Source organism: Pistacia vera, unplaced genomic scaffold (genome assembly GCF_008641045.1).
Source record: "Pistacia vera cultivar Batoury unplaced genomic scaffold, PisVer_v2 Contig915, whole genome shotgun sequence".
Lineage (NCBI taxonomy): Eukaryota > Viridiplantae > Streptophyta > Magnoliopsida > Sapindales > Anacardiaceae > Pistacia > Pistacia vera.
Genome location: NW_022196796.1, coordinates 203314 through 218311, shown reverse-complemented (window position 1 = coordinate 218311; position 14998 = coordinate 203314). Strand labels below are relative to the sequence as shown.

Below are 14998 nucleotides of genomic sequence, written 5' to 3'. Positions count from 1 at the left end.
ATGACAATATGCATATTGTTTTGAAAAGATTTGGGAAATATTAATGAAAGGGTTTGGACTTGAGATACTATTAACAGAAGAAAAGAAATTTATCAAGCATGTTTGGTTAAAATTTTTCAATAAAATCATTTTGCTATAGTCCTAGAATTCAATGTAAAAAGCAATGTTTTCAAACCCAAAGCAATCAACGACCCGGTTAGGCTGGTTTTCCCATCAATCCAACAAGGTTTATATCTAACAAAAACACTTCTAATAAATACTCATTTGGCCTCATAGTTTTAAAATCTAACAAAAGCACTCTTGTGATCTGGGTAAAAACACCATCATCAGTGTTGACAACACTCTCTATCCCCACAAACACTNAACAACACATCAAGTGTTTCATCAATAGCTTCCTCCCTCCCAACAGAAGAGCCACATTGTTCTCAAGCTGGAATGAGGGAAACTGAAGGTTCATGTTGGTGTAATCTTCCCAAGTGTTTTCATATTGAGGCAGCTCTCTCCATTTAATGAGAACTTCTTGGTTGCCATTAAGTAACCTTTTGGCTTTCATCACTTCTTCCGGTTCCACGACTAGAATCAGATCTTCATTGAGTGTCTCGAGGAGAGGTTGGATGTTTGGTAGTGGAAATGTGGTTTTCTTCAATTGGGATACATGGAAGACATTGTGAATGCGTGTAGATTTAGGCAACTCCAACTTTCCCAATAACCAAAAAAGGACCATAAAACTACGGACTAAGTTTCTCATTGTACCGTTGGGCCAAAGATCGCAAACAGTATGGTTGGAGCGCTAGATACGCTGATTCTTCCACTTCAAACTGAACATCTCTCCTTTTCTCATTGATATAGTTCTTTATACGATTTTGAGCCTCATTGAGATTGTCCTTAAGCTTAAGGAGGATATTGATACAATCGCGAAGCTACTGGTTTACCTTAACAACGGATGAATTATGGTCAGTGTACTTCAATAAGGTTGGAAGGTCCTTTCCATAAAGTGTCTTAAAGGGGCTCATGCCAGTGGAACAACTATAGGTTGTATTAAACCAGAATTCTGCCTAGGGAATCCACTTAGGCCATTGTCGAGGCTGATTTCCCACAAAACAGCGTAGGTAGGTTTCCAAACACCTATTCACAACCTCAGTTTGTCCGTCAATCTGAGGATGGTAAGTTGAACTGATATGGAGCTGGGTCCCCGGTTGTTTTAATAATTCCCCCCAGAAATGGCTCATGAATATTCTACCTCAATTAGAAATGATAGTCCTTGGAAACTCATGCAATCTAACCACTTCTTTAATAAATACGGCCGCCACCTCTTTTCCTGTGTATGGATGCTTCAACGTTAAGAAGTGACCATTTAGTAAGTTGATCCACAACCACCAAAATGGTGTCAACATTATGCACCCTTGGAAGCCTCATGGCGAAATCCATTGAAATGTCTTCCCAAACCTGAATGGGAATGGGGAGAGGTTGCAACAACCCTGCTGGACTCAGAGCTTTGTACTTACTTTGTTGGCACACTGCACATACATCTACATAAGCCTAGATGTCTTTTTCCATTCCTTCCCAGTAGACTACATTCATAAGGTACTTGTAGNACCATTTAGTAAGTTGATCCACAACCACCAAAATGGTGTCAACATTATGCACCCTTGGAAGCCTCATGGCGAAATCCATTGAAATGTCTTCCCAAACCTGAAAGGGAATGGGGAGAGGTTGCAACAACCCTGTTGGACTCAGAGCCTTGTACTTACTTTGTTGGCACACTGCACATACATCTACATAAGCCTAGATGTCTTTTTCCATTCCTTCCCAGTAGACTACATTCATAAGGTACTTGTAGATCCTAAAAAATCTAGAGTGCCCTCCAATCAGAGATGAGTGAAAGTCATGTAGCAGTTTCTGAATATGGGGTCCCTTGCTCGGTATAACTAGGCAGTTTTGATACATCAAGTGTCAACACATTAATTTAAAAGGAGGGTGACTCTGCAGTTCAGTAAGAAGTTGCTAAGTAATCTGGCGCAGCTTGCTATCATTCTGTATTGCCTCTTCAAGTTCATCTAATCCATTGAAACAACCCATTGACAGGCATTGTTCTCCACATCTTCTAGTCTTCTGGACAAAGCATATGTCGCTTTATTCTTAGGACTCAGTCTATACTGGATCTCAAAATCCAGCCCAAGTAACTTTATCACCGACTTTTGTTGGTATTCCCCCAATAATCTTTGTTCGGTTTAAAAATGCAAACTCTGTTGATCTATTCAGATGACAAAATGCTTTCCTAGCAAGTAGTGTCTCCACTTTTGTACAGCCAGGACAACAACCATTAACGCCCATTCATAAACTGACTTGAGTTTTGATTGAAGTGATAATCCCTTACTCAGAAAAGCTAAAGGCCTTCCCTCTTGCATAAGTACAACCCCTAATGCATTCCCTGATGAGTCTGTTTCAATCACAAATTGCTTGGAAAAATCTGGCATGGCTAAGACCGGCACACTGGTCAGGATGCGCTTCAATTCTTCAAAAGCTTCCTGAGCTGCTTCATTCCACATAAATGAATCTTTTTTTAATAACGTTGTGAGAGGAAGAGCAACCTTACCATATCCTCGAATGAACCTCCTATAATATCCGATTAGCCCTAAGAAACCTCTAAGAGCCCTCACATTTCTCGGAACTAGCCAATTGACAATGCTTTTGATTTTTGATGGGTCAACCGCCACTCTCTCTACTAAAATCACATGGCCAAGATACTCCAACCGTCGTTGCCCAAAGAAACATTTTTTTTTTTGTTAGCTACCAATTGGTGTTCCATCAAAGTTTGAAGGGTGATGCTTAGGTGCTATGCATGTTCACTAATTTTCTTGTTGTACACTAGGATGTCATCGAAAAAGACAAGTATACATTTTTTGAGGTACAGTCGAAAGATCTTGTTCATCAAGGCTTGAAATGGTGATAGTGCGTTGGTCAATCCGAAGGGCATAACCATAAACTCGTAGTGCCCTTCATGAGTCCTAAAGGTTGTCTTGTGGGTATCCTCGGACGGGACTCGAATTTTGTGGTAGCCCAATTTTAGATTGAGCTTTGAGAATATTGTAGCTCCCCCAAGTTTGTTGAACAACTCATCAATGATTGGGATGGGGAATTTATCGGGAATGGTCAGTTTGTTCAACGCTCTGTAATCGACACAAAACCGCCAACCCCCATCTTTCTTCTTATTAACATAACAAGGCTCGAGAATGGACTCACACTAGGCTTAATGAGTCTTGATGCCAGCATCTCTCCAATGATTCTCTCGATTTCGTTTTTTGATAATAGGGGTACCTATCAGGTCTAATATTTGGGGGTTGGGCTTCAGGTAACAATCTTATGGCCTGATCTTGTGGTCTGCAGGGTGGAAATCCGAGCAACGGCTCAAAAATGATCTGAAATCTTTCTAACATTGGCGATAGTTGGCTATCAACATCTTTCTCACACTCAGATTGCTTTTGTAACGGACCGAACTCAACCATACATCCTTGCCCTTCACTTTGCAGTGTCTTGATCATCACTTTCAGGGACACAATTGTTTTGCTAAGGGATAGGTCGCCCACTAACTTCACAGTATCATCACCAAGCCTGAACTTCATAACTTGTTCCTTCCAATCCATAGTAGTTTCTCCAAGAGTCTCTAACCAAGCAATTTCTAACACAACGTCTGCGCTACTCATTTCAAAAGGAAAAAAATTCTACATGATCGCAACCCCTTGAAGCTTCAGGCACACCTCTCAACACTTACCTTCACTCTTTACTTCGTATCCATCTCCTACTCTAACCCCAAACGATTGAGTATTTGGAACAAGAATTCCCAATTTCTCTATTATTTCCTTCATAAGAAAGTTGTGCAAAGCCCTACTATCCACCAACATAATCACCTCTTCATCTTATATATACCCCTTCAATTTCATCGTCTTCGGCCTATTTATCCCTACGACAGAACTGAGAGAAAGCTCAACACCCTGCTATGGTGGCTCTTCCATATTTTCATTATTAATCCCTCCATTATTTTGCTCTGTAACCTCTTCATCTTTGTCAACTAGGATTATCTGAAATTGCTTGTCCCCACATCGATGGCCTGGAGCAAATTTCGCATCACACCAAAAACATGAACCCCTTTCCTTCTTCCTCTGAATTTCTTTCTCTGTCATAACACCCACCCATAATGGTCACACCTCCATCCATCTAGTTGACTGCGTCGCTGTCCATACACATGGCCACCGCTGCCAATCTCTCTAATTCTGGTATTCCAATCACACTGAAGTAACGCTTCACTCTAAACACCCACCCATAATGGTCACACCCGAGAGAATGGGTATTTCTAATTTTCTGCCACCCACCTCTATTCGATTATGACCTGTGTTACCGGAGTTTCCATTTTCATTTTGATTCAGTCCCCTATTGTTTTGGTCGTCAACCCTCCCTGAATTTCTCGATGCCTCGACCGAACCATCTCTCTCCACTGGTCCAGCTTCTTCTTCATCTTTCCTCCTCATCCATGCCCGCATCTCACCCGGATAGTCTTTGATGGTACCAATTTCAACCCCAAGTTTCGATATCTCTCTTTCAACATCTTCAACTCTTGCATCCATTCTCGTACCCACCATTCCCCACTTCAATCCTGCTCTAATACCAATTGATAGATACCCACTCACAAATCACAAATCACAAACTCACAATCAAACAGCCATTATCAACCATGAATAAACCCAAAAATACACAACCAGCAACATACACAAACCCAGGAGATGATAAAAAATTGGATAATAGTATTTGATATTAAACGATTCTAGACCAAGCAACAACAACCGCAACTCAAATAATAGAACAAAACAGAAAACAAGGATAAATCAACACTATAAAGTAAAATGTAGCCTGCTGAACTTCGAGGGCCAACAACCTCCCAATTTGCACTTTTCAATTTTCAAGATATCCCCTCTAGTTCTACCTGTCTACTTTTATCCTATTCTGTCCCTCTCTCCATAACAGAATTCTCCCAATAACCATACTCCTACTGCCATCTGTCACACATAATTCTCCCTCACACTCACACGCTCAGGACGCCTCTCTACCCAATTACCATTAATCCTCTACTGCCGCTTCCTACGCTTCCTATTGTAGACCAGCATATCAGGTGTTTCATCAGTTTAAAATTTGAGCAGTTAGATTTTTCATTTGTCTGTCAAATTGAAATGGGAGGATTGAGAGTGATATAAAGAGGATATTTACTTTAAAGGGATAATAACTTTTAAACCCTTAAGGTTTGCCTGCAAGCGCTAAATCACCCCAAGTATCAATATCAACTTACAAGCCCCTACTGTAAGTACTTTTTCGACATACACAGTGTTCAATAATACATGATGATGGTTCGATGGCTCACATGGCTACATGGTGGTCTTTGGGAATGCTTAATAAATTGATGGATGAAAACAAGAATATAACTTAAATAATTTGATAGAATAATGTGACAATATGCATATTGTTTTGAATTAATGTGTGAAAAAGATATGTGAAATATTAATAAAAGGGTTTGGAATTTAGATACTATTAACAAAAGCAAAGAAATTTATCAAACAAACTAGCTTTGGGTGGTCGAGTTGTTCAATAGAGACTCTTGGGTATATTACTTAAAAGATATGTATGTATTTTAATTTTATTTACACCCCTGTTAGTAGTGATGTGCTAGGGTTCCATCCAATTTTAAATTAAACAATTTGTTTTATCCCTTTGACCACTTTACCAACTTAAAACAGTTTCTTTTTGGTTCCACATTATTTTTATAAATCAGTTAAAAATTATTAAAATGCTAGAATAGTTTCGGCACAATTTATTATTCAGTTAAAAATTTAATCTTACTTGTTTTGGAGGAAAAGATTAGTACCAAAAAATCATTATTTGTATTTGTCTTAATTAAAATTATTTTAAGGTTTATTTTAATTTTCTAGTTTTTGTCTATCTCATAATATAAATTTCAAAATATTTGCTTTAGTTTTTTTAAAATAAACATTTATCTTTACATATTTGGTTAAATTCATTTATCTTAATCAAATTCATTTTTTAACTTGAATTTTTCTATTATTTAATTAAATTCATTTATTATGTAAATGTGTAACTTTGAAAAGTATAATTGTAAATTTGATTTTGTGGATTGAATATTTGAGTGAAGGATAAGTTGGTAAGTGATGAAAAAGGGTTATCAATTCTATACATTATCGCAAACATTCATAAGGTACTTGTAGGTCCTAAAAAATCCAGAGTGCCCTCCAATCAGAGATGAGTGAAAGTCATGTAACAGTTTTTGAATATGGGGTCCCTTGCTCGGTACAACTAGGCAGTTTTGATACATCAAGTGTCAACCCATTAATTTAAAAGGAGGGCGACTCTGCTGTTCAGTAAGAAGTTGCTGAGTAATCTGGCGCAGCTTGCTATCATTCTGCATTGCCTCTTCAAGTTCATCTAATCCATTGAAACAACCTATTGACAAGGCATTGTTCTTCACATCTTCTAGTCGTCTGGACAAAGCATCTATCGCTTTATTCTGAGGCCTCAGTCTATACTGGATCTCAAAATCCAGCCCAAGTAACTTTATCACCCACTTTTGTTGGTATTCCCCCAATAATCTTTGTTCGGTTAAAAAATGCAAACTCTGTTGATCTACTCAGATGACAAAATGCTTTCCTAGCAAGTCGTGTCTCCACTTTTGTACAGCCAGGACAACAGCCATTAACTCCGATTCATAAACTGACTTGAGTTTTGATTGAAGTGATAATCCCTTACTCAAAAAAGCTAAAGGCCTTCCCTCTTGCGTAAGTACAACCCCTAATCCATTCCCTGATGCGTCTGTTTCAATCACAAACTGCTTGGAAAAATCTGGCATGGCTAAGACCGGCACACTGGTCAGGATGCGCTTCAATTCTTCAAAAGCTTCCTGAGTTGCTTCATTCCACATAAATGAATCAACCTTTTAATAAGGTTGTGAGAGGAAGAGCAACCTTACCATATCCTCAGATGAACCTCCTATAATATCCGATTAGCCCTAAGAAACCTCTAAGAGCCCTCACATCTCTCAGAACTAGCCAATTGACAATGCTTTTGATTTTTGATGGGTCAACCGCCACTCCCTCTACTAAAATCACATGGTCGAGATACTCCAACTGTCGTTGCCCAAAGAAACATTTTTTTTTGTTAGCTACCAATTGGTGTTCCATCAAAGTTTGAAGGGTGATACTCAGGTGCTATGCATGTTAACTAATTTTCTTGTTGTACACTAGGATATCGTCGAAAAAGACAAGCATACATTTTTTGAGGTACGGTCGAAAGATCTCGTTCATCAAGGCTTGAAATGTTGATGGTGCGTTGGTCAATCTGAAGGGCAAAACCATAAACTCATAGTGCTCTTCGTGAGTTCTAAAGGTTGTCTTGTGGGTATCCTTGGACCAGACTCGAATTTTGTGGTAGCCCAATTTTAGATTGAGCTTTGAGAATATTGCAGCTCCCCCAAGTTTGTCGAACAACTCATCAATGGTTGGGATGGGGAATTTATCGAGAATGGTCAGTTTGTTCAACGCTTTGTAATCGACACAAAACCGCCAACCCTCGTCTTTCTTCTTATTAACAGAACAGGGCTCGAGAATGGACTCACACTAGGCTTAATGAGTCTTGATGCCAGCATCTCTCAATGATTCTCTCAATTTCCTTTTTTGGTAATAGGGGTACCTATAAGGTCTAATATTTGGGGGTTAGGCTTCAGGTAACAATCTTATGGCCTGATCTTGTGGTCTGCAGGGTGGTAATCTGAACAACGGCTCAAAAATGATCTGAAATCTTTCTAACATTGGCAATAGTTGGCTATCAACATCTTTCTCACACTCAGATTGCTTTTGTAACTGACCGAACTCAACCATACATACTTGCCCTTCACTTTGCAGCGTCTTGATCATTGCTTTCAGGGACACAATTGTTTTGCTAAGGGATAGGTCGCCCACTAACTTCACAGCATCATCACCAAGCCTGAACTTCATAACTTGTTCCTTCCAATCCATAGTAGTTTCTCCAAAAGTCTCTAACCAAGCAATTCCTAACACAATGTCTGCGCTACTCATTTCAAAAGGAAAAAAATTCTACATGATCACAACCCCTTGAAGCTTCAGGCACACCTCTCAACACTTACCTTCACTCTTTACTTCGTATCCATCTCCTACTCTTAACCCCAAACGATTGAGTATTTGTAACAAGAATTCCCAATTTCTCTATTATTTCCTTCGTAAGAAAGTTGTGCAAAGCCCTACTATCCACCAACACAATCACCTCTTCATCTCATATATACCCCTTCAATTTCATCGTCTTCGGCCCATTTATCCCTACGACAGAACTGAGAGAAAGCTCAACACCCTGCTTTGGTGGCTCTTCCATATTTTCATTATTAATCCCTCCATTATTTTGCTCTATAACCTCTTCATCTTCGTCAACTAGGATTATCTGAAATTGCTTGTCCCCACATCGATGGCCTGGAGCAAATTTCGCATCACACCAAAAACATAAGCCCCTTCCCTTCTTCCTCTAAATTTCTTTCTCTGTCATGTGCCTGAAGGGAAGATTTCGCTGAAAATAGGGACTAAAATTGAGGGTCTTTGGATTGATGCACTACTGCCACGTTGATTGGTGGTTATAGTCGTGCTTGGTGGTCTTTCGTTCCATGAATAGTGCGTTTGGGAGAAGGTGGAGGAAACTCTCGGTTGTTTGCAAACTGGAATGTATTAAAATGAGCCTTAGACCTGATTTCCACCGACCCATGTGCTCTACCTGGTCCAAACCTAGTTGAATTAAAAACTTGGCCCATTCCACCTTCAAAAGACCCTAGCCCACGCCCACTAACTGATCTCCCATATGTACCAGGTCCACCCTTCAATTCCTCCAAAGCCCAGTTTTTCTCCTCAATCCTTTGGGCCAAATCCAATAATTAAACTAAATTCCCAAGTTGGGCTAACCTGATTATGGCCCGAATTCAGCCTTTAGTCCATTAAGGAAAGCCGCCATCAAAACTTCTTTCTCTTCCACTAGTGGCACAGATATAGCCTCAAATCTTCGTCGAAATTCTTCCGCCGTCCCATTTTGCTGGATTCCTATCAAGGCTTTGTAAGGGCTACCCTCCTGTGACCCACTGAACCGGTGAAGGAGCACCAATTTGAAGGCCGGCCAAGTGGTGATCGGAGCTCTCACCTCCATCCATCTAGTTGACGGCGTCGCTGTCCATACACATGGCAATCTCTCTAGTTCTGGTATTCCATTCACATTGAAGTAACGCTTCACTCTAAACACCTACCCATAATGGTCACACCCGAGAGAATGGGTATTTCTAATTTTCTGCCACCTACCTCTGTTCGATTATGACCTATGTTACCGGAGTTTCCATTTTCATTTTGATCCAGTCCCATATTGTTTTGGTCGTCAACCCTCCCTGAATTTCTCAACGCCTCTGCCGAACCATCTCTCTCCACTGGTCTAGCTTCTTCTTCATCTTTCCTCCTCATCCATGCCCGCATCTCACCCATATGTTCTTTGATGGTACCAATTTCAACCCCAAGTTTCGATATCTCTCTTTCAACATCTTCAACTCTTGCATCCGTTCTCGTACCCGCCATTCCCCACTTCAATCCTGCTCTAATACCAATTGATAGATACCCACTCACAAATCACAAACTCACAATCATACAGTCATTGTCAACCATGGATAAACCCAGAAATACACAACCAGCAACATACACAAACCCAGGAGATGATAAAAAATTGGATAATAGTATTTGATATTAAACGATTCTAGACCAAGTAACAACAACCGCAACTCAAAAAATAGAACAAAACAGAAAACAAGGATAAATCAACACAATAAAGTAAAATGTAGCCTGCTGGACTTCGAGGGCCAACAACCTCCCAATTTGCACTTTTCAATTTTCAAGATATCCCCTCTAGTTCTCCCTGTCTACTTTTATCCTATTCAGTCCCTCTCTCCATAACAGAATTCTCCCAATAACCATACTCCTACTGCCATCTATCACACATAATTCCCCTTCACACTCACACGCTCAGGACGCCTCTCTACCCAATTACCATTAATCCTCTACTGCTGCTTCCTACGCTTCCTATTGTAGACCAGCACATCAGGTGTTTCATCAGTTTAATATTTGAGCCGTTAGATTTTTCATTTGTTTGTCAAATTGAAATGGGAGGATTGGAGAGTGATATAAAGAGGATATTTACTTTAAAGGGATAATTACTGTTAAACCCTTAAGGTTTGCGTGAAACTACTAAATCGCCTCAAGTATCAATATTAACTTACAAGCCCTTACCGTAAGTACTTTTTCGACATACACAGTGTTCAATAATACATGATGATGGTTCGATGGCTCACATGGCTGCATGGTGGTCTTTGAGAATGCTTAATAAATTGATGGATGAAAACAAGAATATGACTTAAATAATTTGATAGAATAATGTGACAATATGCATATTGTTTTGAATTAATGTGTGAAAAAGATATGTGGAATATTAATAAAAGGGCTTGTAATTTAGATATTATTAACAAAAGCAAAGAAATTTATCAAACAAACTACCTTTGGGTGGTCGAGTGTTTCGATAGTGACTTTTGGGTGTATTACTTAAGAGATCATGAGTTCGAGTCTCTCTTCGGTTACTAATAGGAATAGCCATTGGAGTTCTGATCCGACTGGTAGTTTCAAGGCTCCAGGGATTATTTGAGACGCACGTAAGCTGGCCCGAACACCCGCTGTCATAAAAAAAAAAAATAATAAAATAATTATCAAACATTTTGCTATAATCCTAAAATTCAATGTAAAATCTAAAAAATATTTATGTTTTCATCCATTTCTTTTAACTCTGAAATCTTAAAAATTTAAAAATTATTTGTAATTCATGTTTCTCTAAAGCATTGGAAGTATGTACAAGAATAACATTTATTTTGATTGAAAATAAAACAGAGAAGTTGGAAAAATCAGATTCCTTTTAACCTCAAGTTTAGAATTTTACTTTAATAAACATACCTTCCTTTTCTTGATTACGAAGCATGCTCCATTTGATACCTACCTTCATCTATTCTTCATTGAATTCTTTTTTCTTTTTTGTTAGTTTTATTTGGTTTTCCAAAGACTGATATCTTTCTGCAATAACTTGTGTTTGTTTCACAATTAACTTTGCTGCCATCAATCCATTTTCATACATATATTTGAAGATTGAAGCTGCATATCCATTAGTTCAGGTACAACTCCTTTAATTTATTTCAATCATTCATTTGTTTTTACCTTGAACGTAGATCATATAACATTCTAAAGAGTTGTGTTGATCAAATTACTTTTAATTTGTTATATGTAATTAGCAGGCATTTTATCATGTTGTTTGCTCTAAATTCACTTCTTCAAAAAGAACTAATAACATTTACTTAATTAACTATTTCTTCTTGCCTTCAACAAGCTTCTTGACGCGTCTATCTTTCACAATATTTGAAGATCAAAGCTGCAGGCAGTTAGTTTAGGTAAGATATCTTTGTTATTACTCTTAGATAACACTATTGTAAAGAGTCATATAATATGATCTTTATTATTATTATTATTTCTTTTTTAATGTTATATGTAAGTATATTACTGAATTTATTGTTTGGTTTCTCGTTAACTTAACCTCCATATAATATTTTGTGTCACTTCTTGTTTCGTAACTGTTATGCATGTATCCATGACAAATGTAAATACTGGTTATTTAATTTTTCATGTTGAATTACATTTCGCACCCTAAGTATCATGAATGACATTAATACCCCTGGTTTGAGTCTCATTTCTATTTCTAAATGTTAAAGTTAACGTTCAAAGGGTATTTATGTATATATATAGGGTTTATTTTATTTACACCTTTGTGAGATCAATTAGTATTAACTCATCCACTTCGTTCAGAAAGTATTAAAACACCGTTGTTGTTAATGATATAAAATTATTTTAAGGTTTATTATAATTTTTGAGCCTCTATTTATGTCATAATATAAGTTTCAAAACATTTGCTTTAATTTTTTTTTTTTTAAATAAACATTAATCTTTACATATTTTGTTAAATTCATTTATCTTAACCAAATTCATTTTTAATTTGAATTTTTTTATTATTTCATTAAATGTTTGTTTAGATTTATTTAGATGATTGTATTAATTAATCTAGGATAGTATTCCATTCTAAAGAGTTGTGTATAATTACTCTTTTTAACTATTATGCATGCATCGATGTCAAATGTAAATAATGGTTATTTAATTTTCATGCTTAATTACATTGTCCCACCCTAAGTATCATGAATGAACATTAATACCCCTGGTTTGAGACCCCTTTTTTTAATTTCTAAACGTTAAAGTTAACATTCAAATATATATATATATGTATATGTATTTTAATTTTATTTACACCCCTGTTAGTAGTGATACGCTAGGGTTCCATCCAATTTTAAATTAAAAAATTTGTTTTACCCCTTTGACCACTTTACCAACTTAAAGCAGTTTCTTTTTTGTTCCACATTATTTTTATAAATCAGTTAAAAATTATTAAAATGCTAGAACAGTTTCGGCACAATTTATTATTCATTTAAAAATTTAATCTTAATTGTTTTGGAGGAAAATATTAGTACCAAAAAATCATTATTTTTATTTTGTCTTAATTAAAATTATTTTAAGGTTTATTTTAATTTTCTAGCCTTTGTCTATCTCAAAATATAAATTTCAAAACATTTGCTTTAGTTTTTTTAAAATAAACATTTATCTTTACATATTTTGTTAAATTCATTTATCTTAATCAAATTCATTTTTTAACTTGAATTTTTCTATTATTTAATTAAATACATGTATTATATAAATGTGTAACTTTGAAAAGTATAATTGATTTTGTGGATTGAATATTTGAGTGAAGGATAAGTTTGTAAGTGATGAAAAGGGGTTATCAATTCCATACATTTACGGGGTGTTTGGTTAGGGATTGTCTCCTATTACTGAGGTAATATCATCTTATATTACTTAAATTATCACGTTTAGTTGTCAAATAATATAAGATTTTGGTAATCTTACAAAACCAATAGTAATTATTGTTGGTTATATAGGTGGTAATCTGATTACTTTCGTTTTCTTAGGTATTTCAAGATTACTTGGTAATGTTAATTTTGTTACAATTTATATCCTTTAGGGGGCGTTTGGATCATATAATATTTTATTATATGGGGATATTATATTAATGGAAAGATAGATCATCTTGAAGATTACTAAAAATATTTAAGAAATGTGTTTGGTCGGTTCGAATAAATTAGTGAGTAATATATTTAGTTAGGAGGATAAATGAGTGGGTATGTTATATAGATTATTAAATTGCCTTCATTTTTAAATATTAATATAATATTATTTTTATTATTTCTTTTTTAATCATTCTTTTAACCCTCTGCATTTGAAATTTTGCTAAAACACCCCAACCATATAAAACTTTAATTTATAGCAAAATCACCCCCACCTACCCAAAGTCATTTCTAGTCATGGATCACAAATCCATGGCCGTTTCACGACCAAATCTATGGCCATGAAATGGCTAAATTTGTGGTCGTTTCATGGGCACATCTTTGGCTGTGAAACAATCAGATCTGGCCGTTTTCAGCCATGAAATTGTCAGAAGAGGCCTTACTGGTGCATGATTAGCCAGATCCCACGAGTTATGCACCATTACGTCAGCCAGCAGCTGACGGTGGTCTTGGGTGGCTAGGGGTATTTTGTTAACTTTCAAACTTTTTTGTGCCTGTCGTCTTTTAGCTAAAGTCTCAAATGTAGGGAGGTTGGGTTAATGGTTATTTGATAGACATTTGAGAGCAATTGTATCTGAAATGGTATTTAATTAAGGGCAAAATAGGTATAAAAATCAGATTAGAGGAGAGTATCGAATTACCCCCTATATTACCAACAATAAATACTATTCGTAATAAAAGATACTTGTAATATTTTATTACTTGCAAACCAAACACTAGAATTTTGCAAAATAAACAAAGATTACCCCCATTATCTTATATGTCCCTGATCCAAATGCACCCTTATTAATAATATTTCTAGGCAATAATGTCCTTATTTTGAAATTAATTTACATGAACCTACCATTACAATTTTACCCCTAATAATTAATTAAGTTTTTGGATAGTATTGCCCTTGTATTTAAAAAAAAAATTGCAGGCCATCCAAGACCACCACCCCCACCCCCACCCCCACCAGCAACCACCTCCACCGCTAGCGACCACTGCTAACCAACGTGGCCAAAATGGCAATCGACCAGTCGGATTTGGCCGATCATGCGCCGATCTGATCGTTTTTTGCTAGATTAACGATGGATTTGGTCGGAAACAACTAGATCTTTGGCTGTTAACAACAGTTGGCCAAATCTACCATTGATTTGGCAATTGCCGAATCTAGGGCTAGAGACCTAGCAGTTGACGGCTAGATTCTGGCTAAGATCTGGCTGTCAACGGCGAGATCTCTAGTTATTAATAATGGCCAAAATATGATAGTTAACAATGGCTAGATTCTGGCCATCGATATGGCCGAAACGGCCATATCGACACACGACTGACCAGATCCAATGAATCGTGCACTGTTCTAGTGACCATCGGCTGCCATCGATAGTGGTGGCTAGCGACCGACTATCCTCTTGAGTGGCTGGAGTGTTTTAGTTAATTTTTGAACTTTAATTATGAGGGGTGTTTAGCTAAATTAACAAACGTAGGGGTTAAAAAAATACTAAATTAATAATTATAATATAATAATACAGTAATAATATTATTAAAATAGAAGGGAAATTCAATAATCTGTATAATATACCCACCAATTTATTTCTCCCAACCAAGCATGTAAATATAACATACCCACCAATTTATTTCAACCAAACCAAAAACATTTCTCTAAAC

The 14998-nt window shown here is 36.7% G+C and overlaps 1 long non-coding RNA gene across 2 annotated transcripts; it reads right to left on the bottom strand.

The window, feature by feature from the left end:
• Nucleotides 1-1508: 1508 nt before the first annotated feature.
• Nucleotides 1509-9565, bottom strand: LOC116119995. Of its 2 annotated transcripts, none has more exons than XR_004126478.1 (3): nt 6251-9565; nt 4367-4370; nt 1509-1571 (listed from the first exon to the last, which is right to left on the bottom strand). It is a non-coding gene; the product is annotated as an uncharacterized LOC116119995 (long non-coding RNA). The 2 variants fall into 2 exon arrangements; XR_004126479.1 differs by lacking the exon at nt 1509-1571 and adding an exon at nt 1797-1817.
• Nucleotides 9566-14998: the final 5433 nt, after the last annotated feature.